The following is a 20769-nucleotide window of genomic DNA, read 5'->3' as shown; positions in this document are numbered from 1 at the left end:
GAACCCAACAACAATAATGTAAGGAGGATGCTTGGTGATTTCACTAAACCAACGTCCAAGTTTGATGGAAGAAGCATCTCAATTCCTACCATTGGAGCAAATAATTTTGAGCTGAAACCTCAATTAGTTGCTTTGATGCAACAGAACTGCAAGTTTCATGGACTTTCATCAGAAGATCCTTATCAGTTTTTAACTGAGTTCTTGCAGATTTGTGAGACTGTTAAGACAAATAGAGTAGATCCTGAAGTCTACAGGCTCATGCTTTTCCTTTTTGCTGTAAGAGACAAAGCTAGAACATGGTTGGACTCACAACCTAAAGATAGTCTGGACTCCTTGGATAAGCTGGTCACGGCCTTCTTGGATAAATTCTTTCCTCCTCAAAAGCTGAGCAAGCTTAGAGTGGATGTTCAGACCTTCAAGCAAAAAGATGGTGAATCCCTCTATGAAGCTTGGGAAAGATACAAGCAGATGACCAAAAAGTGTCCTTCTGACATGTTTTCAGAATGGACCATATTAGATATATTCTATTATGGTCTGTCTGAGTTCTCTAAAATGTCACTGGACCATTCTGCAGGTGGATCCATTCACCTAAAGAAAACGCCTGTAGAAGCTCAAGAACTTATTGGCATGGTTGCAAATAACCAATTCATGTACACTTCTGAGAGGAATTCTGTGAATAATGGGATGCCTCAGAGGAAGGGAGTTCTTGAAATTGATGCTTTGAATGCCATATTGGCTCAGAACAAAGTGTTGACCCAGCAAGTCAACATGATTTCTCAAAGTCTGAATGGATGGCAAAATGCATCCAACAGTACTAAAGAGGCAGCTTCTGAAGAAGCTTATGATCCTGAGAACCTTGTAATAGCAGAGGTAAATTACATGGGTGAACCTTATGGAAACACCTATAATTCATCATGGAGAAATCATCCGAATTTCTCGTGGAAGGATCAACAAAAGCCTCAATAAGGCTTTAATAATGGTGGAAGAAATAGGCTCAGCAATATCAAGCCTTATCCATCATCTTCTCAGCAACAGACAGAGAATTATTAACAAAATACCTCTAACTTAGCAAATATAGTCTCTGATCTGTCTAAGGCCACTTTAAGTTTCATGAGTGAAACAAGGTCCTCCATCAGAAATCTGGAGGCACAAGTGGGCCAGCTGAGTAAGAAAGTCACTGAAACCCCTCTTAGTACTCTCCCAAGCAATACAGAAGAGAATCCAAAGAGAGAGTGCAAGGCCATTGATATAGCCAATATGGCCGAATGCAAGGAGGAGGAGGAGGACGTGAATCCCAATGAGGAAGACCTCATGGGAAGTCTCTCAAGCAAGAAGGAGTTCCCTATTGAGGACCTAAAGGAATTTGAGGCTCATATAGAGACCATAGAGATTCCACTAAATCTCCTTCTGCCATTCATGAGCTCTGAAGACTATTCTTCCTCTGAAGAGGATGAAGATGTAACTGGAGAGCAAGTTACTCAATATTTAGGAGCCATCATGAAGCTGAATGCCAAGTTGTTTGGTAATGAGACTTGGGAAGGTGAACCTCCCTTGCTCATTAGTGAACTAAATACATGGGTTCAGAAAACTTTACCTCAAAAGAGACAAGATCCTGGCAAATTCTTAATACCCTGTACCATAAGCACCATGACCTTTAACAAGGCTCTATGTGACCTGGGGTCAAGCATAAATCTTATGCCACTCTCTATAATGGAGAAGCTAGGGATCATTGAGGTACAGCTTGCCATATTCTCATTACAAATGGCAGACAAGTCAGTAAGACAAGCTTATGGATTGGTAGAGGACGTGTTAGTAAAGGTTGAAGGCCTTTACATTCCTGCTGATTTCATAATCTTAGACACTAGGAAGAAAGAGGATGAATGCATCATCCTTGGAAGACCTTTCTTAGCCACAGCAGGAGCTGTGATAGATGTTAACAGAAGAGAATTAGTCCTTCAATTGAATGGGGACTACCTTGTGTTTAAAGCTCAAGGATCTTCCTCTGCAACCATGGAGAGGAAGCATGAAAAGCTTCTCTTAGTACAGAGTCAAACAGAGCCCCCACAATCAAACTCTAAGTTTGGTGTTGGGAGGCCACAACCAAACTCTAAGTTTGGTGTTGAACCCCCATATCCAAACTCTAAGTTTGGTGTTGGGAGTTCACAACATTGACCTGATCACCTTTGTGGCTCCATGAGAGCCATTGTCAAGCTAGTGACATTAATAGAGCGCTTATTGGGAGGCAACCCAATTTTTATTTATCTAATTTTATTTTTTATTTTACTGTTATTTTATGTTTTATTAGGTTCATGATCGTGTGGAGTCACAAAAAAAATACAAAAATTAAAAACAGAATCAAAAATAGCAGAAGAAAAATCACACCCAGGAGGAAGGACTTACTGGCATTTAAACGCCAGTAAGGAGCATCTGGCTGGCGTTCAACGCCAAAACAGAGCATGGATCTAGCGTTGAACGCCAGAAACAAGCAACATCCTGACGTTTGAAAGCCAGGAATGCACCCTGAGGAGAGCTGGCGCTGAACGCCAGAAACAAGCATGGAACTGGTGTTCAATGCCAGAAACATGCTACACATGGGCGCTGAACGCCCAAAATGTGCATCACTTCGGCGTTTAAACGCTAGAATTGTATGCAAATGCATTCTACATGCCTAATTGGTGCAGGGATGTGAATCCTTGACATCTCAGGATCTGTGGACCCCACAGGATCCCCACCTACCTCCACTCACCTTCCCTCCTCATAATCCTATAACACACTTCCCTATATAAACCCCTCCATTCTTCTCCATCTTCACCACTCACATCTATCCACTCTTCCCCACCCAAACCCACCCTACATAGCCGAATACACATCTCTCTCCCTGATGAGCGGATAATTTATACGCTTTTTGGCATTGTTGTTAGGTAGTTCTTAGTATGATCTAGTTACTTTTAGAGATGTTTTCATTAGTTTTTATGCTAAATTCACATTTCTGGACTTTACTATGAGTTTTTATGTTTTTCTATGATTTCAGAAATTTTATGGCTGAAACTGAGAGACCTGAGCAAAACTCTGATAAAAGGCTGACAAAGGACTGCTGATACTATTGGATTCTGACCTCCCTGCACTAGAAATAGATTTTCTGGAGCTACAGAACTCCAAATGGCGCGTTCTCAATGGCGTTGGAAAATAGACATCCAGAGCTTTCCAGAAATATATAATAGTTCATACTTTATTTGTGATTAGATGACGTAAACTGGTGCTCAACGCCAGTTTCATGCTGCATTCTAGAGTCAAACGCCAGAAACACATCACGAACCAGAGTTGAACGCCAAAAACACGTTACAACTTGGCGTTCAACTCCAAGATAAGCCTCAGCTCGTGTAAAGATCAAGCGCAGCCCAAGCACACACCAAGTGGGCCCCGGAAGTGGATTTATGCATCAATTACTTACTTTTGTAAATCCTAGTAGCTAGTTTAGTATAAATAGAACTTTTTACTAGTGTATTAGACGTCTTGGACTATCTAGTTCTTTTGACCATTCGGTCTTTCATAGGGGCTGGCCATTTGGCCATGCTTGGACCTTCATCACTTAGGTATTTTAAACGGTGGAGTTTCTACACACCATAGATTAAGGGTGTAGAGCTCTGCTGTACCTCAAGTTTTAATGCAATTACTACTATCTTCTATCCAATTCGATTTATTCCTGTTCTAAGATATTCGTTGCACTTCAACTTGATGAATGTGATGATCCGTGACACTCATAATCATTCTCACCTATGAACGCGCGTGACTGACAACCACTTCCATTCTACGTTAGACCGGGCGCATATCTCTTGGATTCCTTGATCAGAATCTTCGTGGTATAAGCTAGAATTGATGGCGGCATTCATGGGAATCCGGAAAGTCTAACCTTGTCTGTGGTATTCTGAGTAGGATTCTGGGATTGAATGACTGTGACGAGCTTCAAACTCCCGAAGGCTGGGCATTAGTGACAGATGCAAAAGAATCACTGGGTTCTATTCCAACCTGATTGAGAACCGACAGATGATTAGCCGTGCTGTGACAGAGCATTTGGACCATTTTTACTGAGAGGATGGGATGTAGCCATTGACAATGGTGATGCCCTACATACAGCTTGCCATAGAAAGGAGTGATGAAAAACTAGAAGGAAGAAGTAGGAAAGCAGAGATTCAGAAGGAACACAGCACCTCCACACACCTATCTGAAATTCCCACCATTGAATTACATGAGTAACTTTATCTTTATTTTCTGTTTATTTAATTATCTTTATTTAAACCAATAATCTCTTAATCCAGTTAAATCCGACTGACTGGGATTTACAAGATGACCATAGCTTGCTTCATACCAACAATCTCTGTGGGATCGACCCTTACTCACGTAAGGTATTACTTGGACGACCCAGTACACTTGCTGGTTAGTTGTGCGGCGTTGTGACAAAGTGAGATTCACATTTGAGAGCACCAAGTCTTTGGAGCCATTATTGATGATCACAATTTTGCCCAAGTCAGTAAGACAAGCTTTTGGATTAGTAGAGGACGTGTTGGTAAAGGTTAAAGGCCTTTACATTCCTGCTGATTTCATAATCTTAGACACTAGGAAGGAGTAGGATGAATGCATCATCCTTGGAAGACCTTTCCTAGCCACAGCAGAAGCTGTGATAGATGTTAACAGAGGAGAATTAGTCCTTCAATTAAATGGGGACTACCTTGTGTTTAAAGCACACGGCTATCCTTCTGTAACAAGGGAGAGTAAGCATGCAGAGCTTCTCTCAGTACAGAGTCAAATAGAGCCCCCACAATCAAACTCTAAGTTTGGTGTTGGGAGGCCACAACCAAACTCTAAGTTTGGTATTGAACCCCCAAATCCAAACTCTAAGTTTGGTGTTGGGAGTCCACAACATTGACCTGATCACCTTTGTGGCTCCAAGAGATCCCACTGTCAAGCTAGTGACACTAAAAGAGCGCTTGTTGGGAGGCAACCCAATTTTTATTTATCTAATTTTATTTTATTTTCATTGTTCTTTTATGTTTTATTAGGTTCATGATCATGTGGAATCACGAAAAATATTAAAATTAAAAACAGAATCAAAAACAGCAGAAGAAAAATCACACCCTGGAGGAAGGACTTACTGGTGTTTAAACGCTAGTAAGAAGCATCTGGTTGCCGTTCAACGCCAGAATAGAGCATGGATCCGGCGCTGAATGCCAGAAACAAGCAACATCCTGGCGTTTGAACGCCAGGAATATGCCCTGAGAAAAGCTGGCGCTGAACGCCAGTAACAAGCATGGAACTGGCGTTCAACGCCAGAAAGATGCTACACATGGGCGTTGAACGCCCAGAATGAGCATCACTTCGGCGTTTAAACGCTAGAATGGTATGCTAAGGCATTTTACATGCCTAATTGGTGCAGGGATGTAAATCCTTGACACTTCAGGATCTGTGGACCCCACAGGATCCCCACCTAACATATTCCCACCTTACCTCCTAATTAATCCTATAACACACTTTCCCAAAAACCCTTCTCCAATCACCTCAATCTCTCTTCCCCATTACCTCTTCACCACTCACATCCATCATCTCTTCCCCACCCAAACCCACCCTACGTAGCCGAATACACACCTCTCTCCCTCTCCTCCATATCTTCTTCTCTTTCTTCTATTCTTTCGTCTTTTGCTCGAGGGCGACCAACATTCTAAGCTTGGTGTGGTAAAAGCATAGCTTTTTTGCTTTTTCATAACCATTGATGGCACCTAAGGCCAGAGAAACCTCAAAAAAAAAAAGAAGAAGAAGAAGAAAAAGGGAAGACAATTGCTTCCACCTCTGAGTCATGGGAGATGGAGAGATTCATCTCAAGAGTCTATAGCTCAGTAATAGAGCATTTGACTGCACATCAAGAGAGCATGAGGAATTCCCTCATCAAGAAATCCCTGAGATACCTTAGGGGATACATGTTCCTCCACATAATTATTGGGAGCAACTAAGGATAGGAGCACCAAAATCACTAGGGATCATGCAACAAAGGCAAGGAAGAGACATAAAGGAGCTCAAAAAGCATCATTGGCTCTTCAAGAAGAAAGTGCCACCATCACTAAGGTGGACTCATTCCTTGTTTTTAATTTTTTTTATTTTTCTGTTTTATGTTTGTTTTTGTTTTGTCTCTCTACTTCATGATCATTAGTATTTAGTAACTATGTCTTAAAGCTATGAATAATTCCATAAATCCTTCCCCTCTCTTAAATGAAAAATGTTTCTAATTCAAAAGAACAAGAAGTACATGAATTTCAAAATTATCCTTGAATTTAGTTTAATTATATTGATGTGGTGACAATACTTTTTGTTCTCTGAATGAATGCTTGAACAGTGCATATTTTTTATCTTGTTGTTTATGAATGTTAAAGTTGTTGGCTCTTGAAAGAATGATGAACAAAGAGAAATGTTATTGATAATCTGAAAAATCATGAAATTGATTCTTGAAGCAAGAAAAAGCAGTGAAAAAGTAAAAGCTTGCGAAGAAAAAAAATTTGATGAAAAAAATAAATAGAAAGAAAAAGAAAAAGCAAGCAGAAAAAGCCAATAGCCCTTAAAACCAAAAGGCAAGGGTAAAAAGGATCCAAGACTTTGAGTATCAATGGATAGGAGGGCCCAAGGAACCAAAATCCAGGCCTAAGCGGCTAAATCAAGCTGTCCCTGACCATGTGCTTGTGGCATGCAGGTCCAAGTGAAAAGCTTGAGACTGAGTGGTTAAAGTCGTGATCCAAAGCAAAAAGAGTGTGCTTAAGAGCTCTGGACACCTCTAACTGGGGACTCTAGCAAAGCTGAGTCACAATCTGAAAAGGTTCACCCAGTCATGTGTCTGTGGCATTTATGTATCTGGTGGTAATACTGGAAAACAAAGTGCTTAGGGCCACGGCCAAGACTCATAAAAGTAGTTGTGTTCAAGAATCAACATACTTAACTAGGAGAATCAATAACACTATCCGAAATTCTAAGTTCCTAGAGAAGCCAATCATTCTAAACTTCAAAAGAAAAAGTGAGATGCCAAAACTGTTCAGAAGCAAAAAGCTACAAGTCCCGCTCATCTAATTAGAATTAATATTCATTGATATTTTGGGATTTATAGTATATTCTCTTCTTTTTATCCTAATTGATTTTTAGTTTCTTGGGGACAAGCAACAATTTAAGTTTGTTGTTGTGATGAGCGGATAATTTATATGCTTTTTGGCATTGTTGTTAGGTAGTTCTTAGTATGATGTAGTTACTTTTAGGGATGTTTTCATTAGTTTTTATGCTAAATTCACATTTCTGGACTTTACTATGAGTTTGTGTGTTTTTCTATGATTTCAGGTATTTTCTGGCTGAAATTGAGGGACCTGAGCAAAACTCTGATAAAAGCTGACAAAGGACTGCTAATGTTGTTGGATTCTGTCCTTCCTGCACTCAAAATAGATTTTTCTGGAGCTACAGAACTTCAAATAGGGCGCGCTTAACGGTGTTGGAAAATAGACATCTAGAGCTTTCCAGTAATATATAATAGTCCATACTTTATTCGTGATTAGACGACGTAAACTGGCGCTCAACGCCAGTTCCATGCTGCATTCTGGAGTCAAACGCCAGAAACATGTCACGAACCAGAGTTGAACGCCAAAAACACGTTACAACTTGGCGTTCAACTCCAAGATAAGCCTCAGCTCGTGTAAAGATCAAGCTCAGCCCAAGCACACACCAAGTGGGCCCCGGAAGTGGATTTTTGCATCAATTACTTACTTCTGTAAACCCTAGTAGCTAGTTTAGTATAAATAGAACTTTTTACTAGTGTATTAGACGTCTTGGACTATCTAGTTCTTTTGACCATTCGGTCTTTCATAGGGGCTGGCCATTCGGCCATGCATAGACCTTCATCACTTAGTATTTTTAACGGTGGAGTTTCTACACACTATAGATTAAGGGTGTGGAGCTCTGCTGTACCTCAGGTTTTAATGCAATTACTACTATCTTCTATCCAATTCGATTTATTCCTGTTCTAAGATATTCGTTGCACTTCAACTTGATGAATGTGATGATCCGTGACACTCATAATCATTCTCACCTATGAACGCGCGTGACTGACAACCACTTCCGTTCTACCTTAGACCGGGCGCATATCTCTTGGATTCCTTGATCAGAATCTTCGTGGTATAAGCTAGAATTGATGGCGGCATTCATGGGAATCCGGAAAGTCTAACCTTGTCTGTGGTATTCCGAGTAGGATTCCGGGATTGAATGACTGTGATGAGCTTCAAATTCCTGAAGGCTGGGCGTTAGTGACAAACGCAAAAGAATCACTGGATTCTATTCCAACCTGATTGAGAACTGACAGATGATTAGCCGTGCTGTGACAGAGCATTTGGACCATTTTCACTGAGAGGATGGGATGTAGCCATTGACAACGGTGATGCCCTACATACAGCTTGCCATGGAAACGAGTGATGAAAAACTAGAAGGAAGAAGTAGGAAAGCAGAGATTCAGAAGGAACACAGCACCTCCATACACCTATCTGAAATTCCCACCATTGAATTACATGAGTAACTTTATCTTTATTTTCTGTTTATTTTATTATATTTATTTAAACCAATAATCTCTTAATCCAGTTAAATCCGCCTGACTGGGATTTACAAGATGACCATAGCTTGCTTCATACCAACAATCTCTGTGGGATCGACCCTTACTTACGTAAGGTATTACTTGGACGACACAGTACACTTGCTGGTTAGTTGTGCGGAGTTGTGACAAAGTGAGATTCACGTTTGAGAGCACCAAGTTTTTGGAGCCATTGTTGATGATCACTATTTCGCCCACCACTCCCTCTCCTCTATATCTTCTTCTTCTGCATCTATTCTTTCTTCTTTTGCTCGAGGGCGAGCAACATTCTAAGTTTGGTGTGGTAAAAGCATAGCTTTTTTGCTTTTCCATAACCATTGATGGCACCTAAGGCCAGAGAAACCTCAAAAAAAAAGAGAAGAAGAAAAAAGGAAAACAATTGCTTTTACCTCTGAGTCATGGGAGATGGAGAGATTCATCTCAAGGGTCCATAGCTCAGTAATAGAGCATATGACTGCACATCAAGAGAGCATGAGGAATTCCCTCATCAAGAAATCCCTGAGATACCTCAGGGGATACATCTTCCTCCACATAATTATTGGGAGCAACTAAGGATAGGAGCACCAAAATCACTAGGGATCATGCAACAAAGGCAAGGAAGAGACATAAAGGAGCTCAAAAAGAATCATTGGCTCTTAAAGAAGAAAGCGCCACCATCACTAAGGTGGACTCATTCCTTGTTCTTAATTTTTCTGTTTTTCTGTTTTTATGCTTTATGTTTGTTTATGTTTTGTGTCTCTACTTCATGATCATTAGTATTTTATAACTATGTCTTAAGGCTATAAATAATTCCATGAATCCGTCACCTCTCTTAAATGAAAAATGTTTCTAATTCAAAAGAACAAGAAGTACATGAATTTCGAAATTATCCTTGAATTTAGTTTAATTATATTGATGTGGTGACAATACTTTTTGTTTTCTGAATGAATGCTTGAACAGTGCATAATTTTGATCTTGTTGTTTATAAATGTTAAAATTGTTGGCTCTTGAAAGAATGATGAACAAAGAGAATGTTATTGACAATCTGAAAAATCATGAAAATTGATTCTTGAGGCAAGAAAAAGCAGTGAAAAAGCAAAAGCTTGTGAAAAAAAAAGTGGCGAAAAAAATAGAAAAAAAAGAAAAAGCAAGCTGAAAAAGCCAATAGCCCTTAAAACCAAAAGGCAAGGGTAAAAAGGATCCAAGACTTTGAGCATCAATGGATAGGAGGGCCCAAGGAAATAAAATCCAGGCCTAAGCGGCTAAATCAAGTTGTCCCTAACCATGTGCTTGTGGCATGCAGGTCCAAGTGAAAAGCTTGAGACTGAGTGGTTAAAGTCGTGATCCAAAGCAAAAAGAGTGTGCTTAAGAGCTCTGGACACCTCTAACTGGGGACTCTAGCAAAGCTGAGTCACAATCTGAAAAGGTTCACCCAGTCATGTGTCTGTGGCATTTATGTATCCGGTGGTAATACTGGAAAACAAAGTGCTTAGGGCCACGACCAAGACTCATAAAAGTAGTTGTGTTCAAGAATCAACATACTTAACTAGGAAAATCAATAACACTATCCGAAATTCTAAGTTCCTAGAGAAGCCAATCATTCTAAACTTCAAAAGAAAAAGTGAGATGCCAAAACTGTTCAGAAGCAAAAAGCTACAAGTCCCGCTCATCTAATTAGAATTAATATTCATTGATATTTTGGAATTTATAGTATATTCTCTTCTTTTTATCCTAATTGATTTTCAGTTGCTTGGGGACAAGCAACAGTTTAAGTTTGGTGTTGTGATGAGCGGATAATTTATACGCTTTTTGGCATTGTTTTTAGGTAGTTTTTAGTATGATCTAGTTACTTTTAGGGATGTTTTCATTAGTTTTTATGCTAAATTCACATTTCTAGACTTTACTATGAGTTTGTGTGTTTTTCTGTAATTTCAGATATTTTCTGGCTGAAATTGAGGGACCTGAGCAAAACTCTGATAAGAAGGCTGACAAAGGACTGCTGATGTTGTTTGAATTTGACCTCCCTGCACTCAAAATTGATTTTCTGGAGCTACAGAACTCCAAATGGAGCGCTTTTAATGTCTATGGAAAGTAGACATCCAGAGCTTTCCAGCAATATATAATTGTCCATATTTTGTTCGAGATTAGATGACGTAAACTGGCGCTCAATGCCAGTTCCATGCTGCATTCTGGAGTCAAACGTCAAAACACGTCACGAACCAGAGTTGAACGCCCAAAACACGTTACAACTTGGTGTTCAACTCCAAGATAAGCCTCAGCTCGTGTAACATTCAAGGTCAGCCCAAACATACACCAAGTGGGCCCCGGAAGTGGATTTATGCATCAATTACTTAGTTCTGTAAACCCTAGTAGCTAGTTTAGTATAAATAGAACTTTTTACTAGTGTATTATTCATCTTTGGTCTCAGTTTTATTTTATTATTCATCTTAGGAGATTATTGATCACGTTTGGGGGCTGGCCATTCGGCCATGCCTGAACCTTCATCACTTATGTATTTTCAACGGTGGAGTTTCTACACACCATAGATTAAGGGTGTGGAGCTCTGCTGTACCTCAAGTTTCAATGCATTTACTACTATTTTCTATTCAATTCCGCTTGTTCTTATTCTAAGATATTCGTTGCACTTCAACATGTTGAATGTGATGATCTGTGACACTCATCATTATTCTCACCTATGAACGCGTGACTGACAACTACTTCCGTTCTACCTTAGACCGGGCGCATATCTCTTGGATTCCTTAATCAGAATCTTCGTGGTATAAGCTAGAATTGATGGCGACATTCATGGGAATCCGGAAAGTCTAACCTTGTCTGTGGTATTCCGAGTAGGATTCCGGGATTGAATGACTATGACGAGCTTCAAACTTGCAATTTGTTGGGCGTGATGACAAATGCAAAAGAATAAAGGGATTCTATTCCGACATGATCGAGAACCGACAGATGATTAGCCTTACTGTGACAGAGCATTTGGACCATTTTTACTGAGAGGATGGGATGTAGCCATTGACAACGGTGATGCCCTACATACAGCTTGCCATGGAAAGGAGTAAGAAGGATTGAGGGAAGGCAGTAGGAAAGCAGAGATCCAACAGGGACAATTCATCTCCATACACTTATCCGAAATTCTCACCAATGATTTACATAAGTATTTCTATCTTTATTTTATGTTTTATTTATTATTATTCGAAAACTGCATAATCAATTATTATCCGCCTAACTGAGATTTACAAGATAACCATAGCTTGCTTCATACCAACAATCTCCGTGGGATCGACCCTTACTCACGTAAGGTATTACTTAGACGACCTAGTGCACTTACTGGTTAGTTGTGCGGTGTTGTGACTAAGTGTGATTCACGTTTGAGAGCGCTACCAAGTTATTGGAGCCATTGTTGATGATCACAATTTCGTGCACCAGAATGCAAGGCCATAACCATGACCAACATGGCCGAACCTGGAGGAATGAGGAGGACGTGATTCCCAGTGAGAAAAATCTCATGGGATGTCCTCTGAACGAAAAGAAGTTCCTCTTTGAGGAACCAAGGGAATCTGAGGCTCATACAGAGACCATAGAGATTCCATTGAACCTACTTCTGCCATTCATGAGCTCTGATGAGTTCTTCCTCTGAAGAGGATGAAGATATTACTGAAGAGTAAGTTGCTAAGTACCTTGGAGCAATCATGAATCTGAATGCCAAGTTATTTGGTAATGAGACTTGGGAGGATGAACCCCCTTGCTCACCAATGAACTGAATGACTTGATTAGGCAGACATTACCTCAGAAGAAACCGGATCCCGGAAAATTCTAAATACCCTGTACCATAGGCACCATGACCTTTGAGAAGGCTCTGTGTGACCTGGGGTCAGGCATAAACCTCATGCCACTCTTTGTAATGAAGAAACTAGGGATCTTTGAGGTACAAGCTGTAAGAATCTCACTGGAGATGGCAGACAAATCAAAGAAATAGGCTTATGGACCTGTAGAGGATGTCTTGGTAAAGGTTGAAGGCCTTTACATCCCTGCTGACTTCATAATCTTGGACACTAGGAAGAATAAGGATGAATTCATCATCCTTGGCAGACCCTTCCTAGTCACAGCAAAAGCTGTGATTGATGTTAACAGAGGAGAGTTGGTCCTTCAAGTGAATAAGGACTCCCTTGTGTTTAAGGCTCAAGGATCTCCTTCTGTACACATGGAGAAGAAGCATGAAAAGCTTCTCTCAATATAGAGTCAAACAGAGCCCAAACATTCAAACTCTAAGTTTGGTGTTGAGAGGCCATCATCATGCTCTGAGCACCTGTGAAGCTCTATAAGAGCTTCCTGTCAAGCTATTGACATTAAAGAATCGCTTATTGGGAGGCAACCCAATTTTTACTTATCTATGTTGAATTTCTATTTTCCATTGTTATTTTATGGTTTCTTTAGGATGATGATCATGTGGAGTCACAAAAACAAAAACAAAAATAAAAAACAGCATTGAAAATAGCACACCCTGGAGGATGAACTTACTGGCGTTTAAATGCCAGTAAGGGTAGTAGAATGGGCGTTAAACACCCAGTCTGGCACCATTCTGGGTGTTTAATGCTAGAAAAGGGCACCAGACTGATGTTTAACGCCAGAAAAGGGAACCAAGCTAGCATTAAACGCCAGAAAGGGAAGAAAAGCTGGCATTAAACGCCAGAAATGGGCAGCAACCTGGCGTTTAACGCCAGGATTGGCACTCAAAGGGGCGTTTACACGCCAAAACGGTGCAGAGATGAGAAATCTTTGACACCTCAGGATCTGTGGACCCACAGGATCCCTACCTACCTTAACTCACTCTCTCTCTTATTCACACCTTCCCATAACACCCTTCCCCAAATACCCCTCACCAATCACCTCCATTTCTCTTCCCCATCACCTCTTCACCAATCACCTCCACCCACTATTCCCCAACAACCCCACCCACCTCACCATTCAAATTCAAACCATTTTCCTCCCAAACCCAACCCATAATACATGAACCCCGCCCTCTCTTCCACTCCTATATAAACCCCTCATCACTCCTTCATTTTCACACATCATATACATATACACTTTTCCCCTCCTTGGCCGAACCTTTCTTCACCTTCCTTCTCCTCCATTTCTTCTTTTTCTCTGTTCTTCTTTCTTCCTTTGCTCGAGGGTGAACAAACTCTTTAAGTTTGGTGTGGTAAAAGCATTGCGTTTTGTTTTTCCATAATCATTTATGGCACCTAAGGCCGGAGAAACCTCTAGAAAGAGGAAAGGGAAGGCAAAAGCTTCCACCTCTGAGTCATGAGAGATGGAGTGATTCATCTCAAAGGTCTATTAAGACCACTTCTATGAAGTTGTGGCCAAGAAGAAGGTGATCCCTGAGGTCCCTTTCATGCTCAAAAGGAATGAGTATCCGGAGATCCGACATGAAATTCGAAGAAGAGGTTGGGAAGTTCTCACCAACCCCATTCAACAAGTCATAATCTTAATGGTTCAAGAGTTCTAAGCTAATGCATGGATCACCAAGAACCATGATCAAAGTGTGAACCCGAACCCAAAGAATTGGCTCACAATGGTTCGGGAGAAATACTTAGATTTCAGTCCGAAAAATGTAAGGTTGGCATTCAACTTGCTAATGATGCAAGGAGATGCACGCCCCTACACTAGAAGGGTCAACTTTGATCAAAGGTTGGACAAAGTCCTCATGGACATATGTGTGGAAGGAGCTTAGTGGAAAAGAGACTCCAAAGGTAAGCCGATTCAATTGAGAAGGCATGACCTTAAACCCGTGGCTAGAGGATGGTTGGAATTCATCCAACGCTCCATCATTCCTACTAGCAACCGATCCGAAGTGACTGTAGATCGGGCTATCATGATCCATAGCATCATGATTGGAGAGGAAGTAGAAGTTCATGAGGTCATATCTCTAGAACTCTACAAAGTGGCCGACAAAACCTCCACCTTGGCAAGATTAGCCTTTTCTCATCTCATCTGTCACCTATGCAATTTAGTTGGAGTTGTCATAGGAGAAGACATCCTCATTGAAGAGGACAAGCCCATCACTAAAAAGAGGATGGAGCAAATAAGAGAGCCCACTTATGGACCTCAACAAGAGCATAAGGAAGTCCCTCATCAAGAAATCCCTGAGATGCCTCAAGGGATGCATTTTTCTCCATACAATTATTGGGAGCAACTCAACACCTCTTTGGGAGATTTGAGTTCCAATATGGAGCAACTACGGATGGAGCACCAAGAGCACTCCATTATTCTCTATGAAATTAGAGAGGATCAAATAGCCATGAGGGAAGAGCAACAAAGGCAAGGAAGAGACATAGAGGAGCTCAAGCGTTCCATTGGATCTTCAAGAGGAAGAACTAGCCGCCATCACTAAGGTGGACATGTTCTTTGATTTTCTTGTTCTTATCTTTCTGTTTCTCAATTTTTATGCTTTATGTGTTATCTATGTTTGTGTCTTCATTACATGATCATTAGTGTCTAGTGTCTATGTCTTAAAGCTATGGATAATTCCATGAATCCTTCACCTTTCTTAAATGAAAAATGTTCCTAATTACAAAAGAACAAGAAGTACATGAATTTCAAATTTTATCTTGAAATTAGTTTAATTATTTTGATGCGGTGGCAATACTTTTTGTTTTCTGAATGAATGCTTGAACAGTGCATATTTTTTATAGTGAAGTTTATGAATGTTAAATTTGTTGGTTCTTGAAAGAATGATGAACAAAGAGAAATGTTATTGATAATCTGAAAAATCATGAAATTGATTCTTGAAGCAAGAAAAAGCAGTGAAAAAGAAAAAGCTTGCGAAAAAAATGGCGAAAAAGAAAAAGAAAGAAAAAGAAAAAGCAAGCAGAAAAAGCCAATAGCCCTTTAAACCAAAAGGCAAGGGTAAAAGGGATCCAAGGCTTTGAGCATTAATGGATAGGAGGGCCCAAAGGAATAAAATCCTGGCCTAAGTGGCTAAATCAAGCTGTCCCTAATCATGTGCTTGTGTCATGAAGGTCCAAGTGAAAAGCTTGAGACTGAGTGGTTAAAGTCGTGATCCAAAGCAGAAAGAGTGTGCTTAAGAACTCTGGACACCTCTAACTGGGGACTTTAACAAAGCTGAGTCACAATCTGAAAAGGTTCACCCAGTTATGTGTCTGTGGCATTTATGTATCCGGTAGTAATACTGGAAAACAAAGTGCTTAGGGTCACGGTCAAGACTCATAAAGTAGATGTGTTCAAGAATCAACATACTGAACTAGGAGAATCAATAACACTATCTTAATTCTGAATTCCTAGATATGGCAATCATTCTGAACTTCAAAGGATAAAGTGAAATGCCAAAACTGTTCAGAAGCAAAAAGCTACTAGTCCCGCTCATCTAATTGGAGATAAGCTTCATTGATATTTTGGAATTTACTGTATATTCTCTTCTTTTTATTCTATTTTGTTTTTAGTTGCTTGGGGACAAGCAACAATTTAAGTTTGGCGTTGTGATGAGCGGATAATTTATACGTTTTTTGACATTGTTTTTAGGTAGTTTTTAGTATAATTTAGTTAGTTTTTAGTATATAATTATTAGTTTTTATGCAAAAATCACATTTCTGGACTTTACTATGAGTTTGTGTGTTTTTTGTGATTTCAGGTATTTTCTGGCTGAAATTGAGGGACCTGAGCAAAAATTTGATTCAGAGGCTGAAAAAGGACTGCAGATGCTGTTGGATTCTGACCTCCCTGCACTCTAAAAGGATTTTTTGGAGCTACAGAAGCCCAATTGGTGAGCTCTTAAATGCATGGAAAAGTAGACATCTTGGGCTTTCCAGCAATATATAATAGTTCATACTTTGCCCGAGGTTTGATAACGCAAATTGGTGTTTAAACGCCAACTTTCTATCCTTTTCTGGCGTTAAATGCCAGAACTGGCATAAAAGCTGGAGTTAAACGCCCAAACTGGCACCAGAGCTGGCATTTAACTCCAAGGAAAGCCTATGCACGTGAAAGCTTCAATGCTCAGCCCAAGCACACACCAAGTGGACCCCGGAAGTGGATTTCTGCATCATTTACTTATCTCTATAAACCCTAGGTTACTAGTCATTATAAATAGGACCTTTTACTATTGTATTTTGATAGAGAGATATTTAGATCATTTTTGAGACTATCTTTGTATCACTGTTGATCTCTTGATCACGCTTAGGGGGCTGGCTATTCGGCCATGCTTGGACCTTCATCACTTATGTATTTTCAACGGTGGAGTTTCTACACCTCAAAGATTAAGGTGTGGAGCTCTGCTGTTCCTCATGAATTAATGCAATTACTACTATTTTCTATTCAATTCAAGATTATTCTTGCTCTAAGATATTCATTCACACGTTAACATGATGAATGTGATGATCAAGTGACACTCATCACCATTCTCACTTATGAACGCGTTCCTGACAACTACTTCCATTCTACCTGAAAACAAGCTTGAATGTATATCTCTTGGCCTCCTGGTCCACGACACATGGTTATCTCTCCTGACAACAGAGCCTTCTATTCCATGAGATCAGAGTCTTTGTGGTATAAGCTAGAATCAATTGGCAGCATTCTTGAGATCTGAAAAAGTCTAAACCTTGTCTGTGGTATTTCGAGTAGGATCTGGGATGGGATGACTGTGACGAGCTTCAAAATCATGACTGTTGGGCGCAGTGACAGTACGCAAAAGGATCATTGGATCTTATTCCAACACAAGTGAGAACCGACAGATGATTAGCCCTACGCAACCCATAGCCAGACCATTTTCACTGAGAGGACAGACGGTAGCCATTGACAATGGTGATCCCCCAACATACAGCTTGCCATGGAAAGGAGTACACATGACTGGATGAAAGAAGTAGGAAAGCAGGGATTCAAAAGGAACAAAGCATCTCCATACGCTTATCTGAAATTCCTACCAATGAATTATATAAGTATCTCTATCTTATTTTATATTTTATCTGTCTTTTAATTATCAAAATCCCATAACCATTTGAATATGTCTGACTGAGATTTACAAGATGACCATAGCTTGCTTCAAGCTGATAATCTCCGTGGGATCGACCCTTACTCACGTAAGGTATTACTTGGACGACCCAGTGCACTTGCTGGTCAGCTACGCGGAGTTGTGAAGAAAGTGTGTGAGATCACGATTTTGTGTACCAGCGACGCGTATGCGTCGATTGCCCCTGCTGCAATCCACACGTAAGCATGGGTGACACTTATGCGTCGATTGTCCTTGCTGCAATCCATGCTTAAGCATGGGCGACGCTTATGCGTAGAACCCTGTTTTTCTCCTTTCTCCTTTTGTTTATTGCATTCACATATTATTTTTTTTCATGTTTCATTTTCTTTTGTTTATTGCATTCACATACTTTTATTCATTACATTTTAATTTTGTTTTAATAGCTTGTTCTTATTTTCTTTTCTAAATTTCTTATTTTGATAATGGTATTGAATTCTCCTACTCAATTGTTGAGATTTTTTGCTTTATTTTGATGCTTCGTGACTTGTTTAGCATTAATTGTAATATTTCTTCCACACACAAGATTAGTGCTTTAGTCCTTCCTAACTCATTATTCTTTGTTTTTGTACCTCATTATCATTGAGTTAGGATGGGACCAAATGCTTTCATGCTTATCACTAATCTTGTTTGTGTTAATTCTTGCTTGAACTTGATGCTCTTCATGTCATTTGCTTATGCTCTGATTTTACTATTACATCAAGTATTAGTTGATATGCCTGTTGCCTATGTTGCTCTCTCACTTACATGCGTAGCTAACATGTAGTTGAGAACCATACTCTTATTTGGCATTAGCCCCGCCTATGTTCTACTTGCTTTGATATCTTTGTTGTAGGCTTAATTTTTCTCCTCTTTTCTCTCCTTTTAGGTTGGCCACCAAAAAGGGAAGCGGGAAAAAGAAAAAGTTTCTAAATGGGGCAGCAAACAAGTTCATCCGCACAATCTTTTGAAAGAGCTCATCAGTTGTAGCAATCCATCCACCTTGCTCTTCTTTGCATGCACCGAGGACGATGCAATCTTCAAGTATGGGGAGGTCGTCCGACCGATCTCCGTGGGTAACAATTTCTTTTTTAACACTAATTCTTAATTTTCTTTGTTAGTTAGTTGTTGCATTGCATGATAGATTGCATGTTAGTTAGAATTTGTATACATTTTACCACTTCTTTTTATGTTAGGACTACTTGGTTAGGATGATAATTGATTTTCCAAGAAACTCTTTTTAGGGCACCCTACCAATTAAAATTTTTTTTTGTTAAACTTGCTCGAAGAATTTATTTTGGAACATGGTTTTTAAGCTAAGAACACAAGCATGTGAGTTTTGAGCCCAATTGTGTGGTTACATTGATAAACCCATATTTAATGAGTTCTTTTGTGCTTAATTTGAGTGATTTATTCAATCCTTCACCTACTTATTCACATTAATTGCATGATTTTATTTTCCCTTCCTTATTATGTCATATTGTGAAAAACATGTTTCCTAAGCTTTAAAATTAATTGTTTTAATTACCTTTATTTCCATTCGATGCCATGATTAGTGTGTTGAGTAGTCTCAGGTTTTCTAAGGCTGAATGACTTAAAGGATGAAAAAGGAAACATACAAAAATGGAAGGAGAAGGCAAAATGGAGCTTTAAGGAAACTGGTATCCACGCGATCGCATGGACGACGCGATCGCGTGCCAGAAGCGAAGAAGCAGCGACGCGGCCGCATGACTGACGCGACCGCGCGCCTCAAGTAGAACACCCACGACGCGGACGCGTGACTGACGCGACCGCATGGCAAGGAAAAGCTCCAAACGACGCGATCGCATGACCCACGCGGACGCGTGACAAAGGCCACGTATCAGAATTCACAGAATACGCCCCTAGCGATTTCTGAAGCCCTTTTTGGCCCAGATCCAAGCACAGACAACATAGATTAGAGGTTATAAAGTGGAGGAATGCATCCATTCAGGGGGAGCTCGCCAATTTCTAGTTTTCATGATTTAGATTTAGTTTAGAGAGAGATTCTCTCTCTCTCTTTAGGATTTAGGATTTCTTCTTGTTTTGAGAGTAACTCTGGATCCAGGTTTAATGTTCTTTTATTTTCAGTTTACTTTTATTTATTTATTTGCTTTTAATATTTGAATTGATTTATGAATTATTTCATGTTACAGATCTCTATTTTGAATTAATGATATTTGAAGTATTTTTAGTTAAGATTGTTCTCTTTGATTTAAGTTACTATTGCCTTCCATCTAAGGTCACCTCTATTATTCTAGCAATTTTACTTTTTTCCCTTTTGGTTTTGGTTAAAAAATCAGTAACTCAACAGTTATTAAACTCAACATATTTGATAATTGTTATCTTGCTAATTGAGCTGTAATCCCAACCTTTTCTTAGAAAATAAATAGGATTCAAAGTTCAATTTAATTAGTCCCTTGACTTTCCTTTGCTTTAGTAAAGGTTGACCAAGTGGAGTTTAGATTCAACTATCTTTATAGTTGAGAGAGATAACTACGTTGGACCTCCAATTTCTCATACCTTGCCCAAAAGTTTGCTTTACAGTATTTATTCATTTTTAATTGCCATTTAAATTATTTGTCATATAACATATTCCCACCTTACTTCCAAAACCCCAATTTACAAACTCATAACCAATAATAAGAACATACCTTCCTCGCAGTTCCTTGAGAAGACGACCCGAGGTTTAATACTCGGTTATCAATTTTAAAAGGGGTTTGTTACTTGTGACAACCAAAACGTTTGTACGAAGGGATTTCTGTCGGTTTAGAGACTATATCTACAACGCGACTATTTTTATGAAATTCTTTACTGGCAAAAATCCTAACGTCATACATCATATAACCACTTATTTCTATTTTTGTGTGTATTACTCTCTTTCTATGATTGTAATCTTTAATTTGTTTGATTCTTTATGTCCATTATTCCATGTGTGAATGCATTTATATGATTGAGACCATCATTTCATTTAGCTCACTTACCTAAATAGCCTTACCTTTTTTCTTTCAGTGTTAGCCAATTTTGAGCCTATGCTAAACCCATTTGTTCTTAATTTTAGCACATTACAAGCCTTAAG

General features: G+C 39.5%; 1 non-coding gene across 1 annotated transcript; it reads right to left on the bottom strand.

Annotated features, from left to right (window-relative positions):
• Positions 1–390: 390 nt before the first annotated feature.
• LOC112713900 (small nucleolar RNA R71) lies at positions 391–494 on the bottom strand. The gene has a single exon (XR_003158864.1). It is a non-coding gene; the product is annotated as a small nucleolar RNA R71 (small nucleolar RNA).
• Between the last annotated feature and the right edge of the window lie 20275 nt (positions 495–20769).

This window comes from Arachis hypogaea, chromosome 1 (assembly GCF_003086295.3).
Source record: "Arachis hypogaea cultivar Tifrunner chromosome 1, arahy.Tifrunner.gnm2.J5K5, whole genome shotgun sequence".
Taxonomy (NCBI): domain Eukaryota; kingdom Viridiplantae; phylum Streptophyta; class Magnoliopsida; order Fabales; family Fabaceae; genus Arachis; species Arachis hypogaea.
This window is presented reverse-complemented; position numbering and strand designations above follow the sequence as displayed.